The following is a 4,461-nucleotide window of genomic DNA, read 5'->3' as shown; positions in this document are numbered from 1 at the left end:
CCGTAAACGCCGGGCTCAAGGAGTAATAGTGTGGCGTTGGTGCGGCTCGTACCCGAAACCTTTCGGCTTGTGGTCCGACGCCATGACCAGTTCACCACACTGATTTTACTATATATTTTAATATTGATTTAAGAACAATTAAATAAACATTTCCTTATTGGCGAAAAATATATTTTTACAACAATAATTGCCCTTTGCGTGACAATATTACCGTAAATTTGCTATTTACTTAAAAGAACATAAATCTTTGTTTGGCATGTGCATAAAATTCGTTGCTTTTCTTAAGATAGGAAGTCCTATATTTAGGTTTTTTATTGTTTACATTTGTAACTTCCTTTAGTAGAACGTGCGATCCAAGTCATAACAAAATTGCTGGTAATTTAACGACGTCGAATAACGAATATTTACTTTTTGCGTAATTGATTATGACCTATAAATAACGTCTAAAAAACATTAAAATCTTTACTTTATGGTAATTAGCTTAAAAAGTCATTTAAAAAATGTGTTTTTGGCGTTGATTTTAAAACATTTAAATTTTTTTGTAGTTATTATTAAGTTAAAACAAAAATACCTAAAAAAATAAAAAATACATCAACTTTAAAAAATATCTTGACCTCTTTAACCCCTACTGTTATTTTCGGTTTTCGGTTTGAACGAGATAAAATCAAGTTCATAATGTTTTTGTTTATCGCATTATTTTAAATCCCACGCAAATATTTGTTACAGCCTCACTTTGCATTTAAACACAGCTTAAAGATTTTGTACTCAGATAAAAAATTGAAAGTGAACTTTGGGCTCTCAGCTCTCACGGTATCAACCAACTTTTTCCTAGTAATAAACAGTTATATAACTTCGTCTTAGCTCATCGTCTTATTTTAATATCTTGTGTTTTCTAAAAAATATTTGAAGACAGCTTTTAAGCGAAATATTTTTTTCCAAGCTGCAAAATAACATGTTTTTGTGGGTTGTATAGGTCTTTGGTATTTTTATTTAATTTTTAAGTCTTTAAATTGACATTATTATTACAAGTACAATACCACTGCGACCTTATATTATTTTTAACCACATTTTTCTACAAATTAAACAAAAATCAAAATTGACTTGACCTTTAAAACGCGACGTTTATTTTGTAAATAAAAAAAAATCTTAAAAAATGACAAGCGGGGATTTTTAGGGGTGTAGTATGTAAAGGTCAACAGAAGAAAAACTCAACCCCCGAAAAAACAACAAACAAACTAATTCTCGAACGCTCCTTGTCCGATTTCAAGTGTGCGTGACGTCACAAAGTCACAACGTCGGTCACGTGGCAAAGAGCACGCATTGTGACGTCATTTACGTCTTTTTTTACGACGCAAAAAAATATAAAAAATAAAAAAGTAAAATTTTTGTTTTTAAAATAAAGTTGATCAAAACGTAAAAGTTTAAGTTTAAATGGTAAAGTGTATAAAATATACGATTGGAATTTGGTTAATTTACGGTTTTAAAATTATTTGAGGGCTAAGTGAAAAGTTTTACGATAGTTTGAAAGTGTTAGTTTATTTATAAATTATAAAACAAAATTATTTTGCGCAATTTAAAACAACTATAAAACTATTATGCATTTTTTTTTGTTTTGACAATACAAGGTTTTAAAATTTATACCAATTTTTCGACAATTAACTCGCGAATTTGTTTATTTAGCAGAAGTTTATATTGTTTATAGTGCCTTACGAAAAGACATTACAGCATGGAAGCACCGGGAATCAAAACCAAGACATCGTATAGTGCTGCACACCTCGTTTTTTTATAAAATAAAGTTAACGCATAAAGGCACTGGGAACCAAACCCAGACCCCTGTGTAGTAAAGCCAACGTTATAATCGTTGTACACCCTGTTTTTTCATAAAATAAGTTAATAAATGTTTCATTTACGAGTTCGGTTTCGGAATATCGTAAACAGCAACCAGTTTTACATTTTGTTGATTTTTTAACCCAAACCTACAATAAAAATACAGCAAGTCATTGCTTGCAATGATTTACAACATCAGCTTGTTGGTTTTTGCTGAGTATATTTGCTATTTTAGACATTATTACGTCGTAAAATATGATGTTTTGCACGTTATCGAAAAAGAAAGTACGATTCTGTTTGCTTTGCCATGATCATAAAATGTTATGTTTTATAAAAACTATAAATGTTGTAGACCTATAATTAAACCCTTGCATTGATAGTTAAGTTTGAAATTTGTAACTTAAAAAAAAAATTAAAATATACAACATTTTTAAAGCAGTAGTTAATTTTAGACTAAAATTTAATATATAAATTTTTATGCTTAAATATTCATATCTTTTTTTGTATGATAGTTGTGATTGTACCTTTAAAATAGAGGAAGAATGAAAAATGTATTGTCCTTTTAATAATAAATTTAATATTTAATTTTTATTAAAATTTAATTTATCAAAGTGCTTTCGGTTTAGGATTTTTTTGGTTAAACGCTTTTGTATTTGCACAATGACTATTTCTATAAAAAACGGGACATTTCTTATAACACCTTTTTTTGAAAGACGCTTTCGATATCTTAAATTTTTTTCTGTTAGGGAATGCTTTTAAAAAATTTAATTGAATAGCAATAACGTTTCAAGTCGTATAAGGTAGTTCATAAAATAATAATATATAGCTTAACATATAGAAAAGTATAAAAAATAAGTTAAACAGTGTAGAAATACCAAACATAGCAGATTTGTTTAAAATTTCGATAGAAACCCAAGCATGTTTCATTTAGCGTTAATTCGCTTTCACAGTTATTTATTATTAACTCTAAAAAAAACGTGAGACTGTTAAGGCATTTTTTTAATCAGAAAATCAAATTACGCTGTCATGAGATTATATAATGATTAATAATCCTGAGTTTCGAACGCATTTTAAATGAACTCAGTAGCCCGAAATTACTAATGCATTGTATATATATAATACTACGTATTTGTTTAGTTATTTACGATAAGAAAAGTGACTAACACAGTGTAAGTGCGTTGTTGGGGGGTGAATAACATTATAGAATTAATAAAAAGGAACTGTATGCCCGAAAATATGATTAACGGTTATTTTTATTAAATCACTTACTGACCATTAGGTATTTACGTGCAAGGGACAATAGCTTATTTAGGTTGACCCCAACATAGACTAAAATGCACCTAAGTAATTATGATTTACAATAGAACGGAAAATAAGAGAGTCAGCTTATACTTATAGAGGTAAGGAAAGTATATTTAGCCTACGCTGCGTTTTAGTATTAATTACACAACTAAATTCGAAAGTATAAAGTTTAGACAAATACGTTAACCCTTTGTGTTTCGAAAGGAGAAAAAAATGACTATTTCTTATTGCTTATTAATGGCCGGCTATGTCAATTTGCTTATAGGGCGAAGCTGACAAAAGACACTAAGAAAATAAATTGAAGGAAAACTTTAAAACCAAGTTCAAGGGCTTAGCTAGACCGCATTCAGAATTTGGAAAGCCGCAAAAAATGAAACAATTTGGTAACATGCGTTTTAGAATTGCTATAGTATGAGTTATTCTAAAAACAATTACATAAAAGATATTAAGGAAAGACTGGTATTTTTATATGTAATACATTCATTTTAAAAAAGGTAGATTAAATATTATTTTAATATAAGTAAAAATTACGTAAATTTATTTTTTAAATACTTATATAATTAATACAATTATATAAATGAAAATAGGTTAACAATAACGTTAACTAGTAGTCGAACAAAAAAAGGATTTGATTAATTACTTTATTACATACCAATCTATTAACTTCAGTGCCCGATCCAAAGCGTTAAACGCAAATAGGTCGAGGCAAAATTTTGCCAAAACCCTTATTGGCCAACTTTTAGCCATTAATTTTCATTTGTAAGCGAAACTTCCTTGAGCGAATGGCAACTATATGGGATATTTCCGTTTTTAATTAACTTGCAGGCAATGACGTAAAACATTGTGTTAATGGTCAATTAAATTCGCGACGATTTTCCTTATATAGTATAATGGTGTTATACGATATATACCGTGTATTATATCAAATTAAAATTAAGTGAATTTGTGAATTAACTTTATATACTACAATACGGTTAATATAAAGGGTTCAAACAATTAATTTAATTTTTTTTAAATGTATACATATTACAATACATTTAAAATGCAACCCTTTAGTATATATAAAAGCGGTTTAATATAGGTATTTAAATTTTTCTGCGTATAAACTATCCCTATATAAATGAAATACTTAAAAGTATTTAAATATACTACCCCCGAAACGTTGTTTAAAATTCAAATACAATCTTTTTTCACTAAAACTGCCGGGTGGCCGTTCGTTTAAACAAAACGAAACTTGCTTTAGAATATTGAATTACAAAACAAATCTTCTCGTGGAAAAAGATCGACACTTTTCGTAACATTTTGACGGGAAATGAAATGTTTTCGTTCCGC

Source organism: Corella eumyota, chromosome 1 (assembly GCF_963082875.1).
Source record: "Corella eumyota chromosome 1, kaCorEumy4.1, whole genome shotgun sequence".
Taxonomy (NCBI): Eukaryota; Metazoa; Chordata; class Ascidiacea; order Phlebobranchia; family Corellidae; genus Corella; species Corella eumyota.
The sequence above is the reverse complement of the archived record's forward strand: the minus strand, read 5'-3'. Positions refer to the sequence as shown.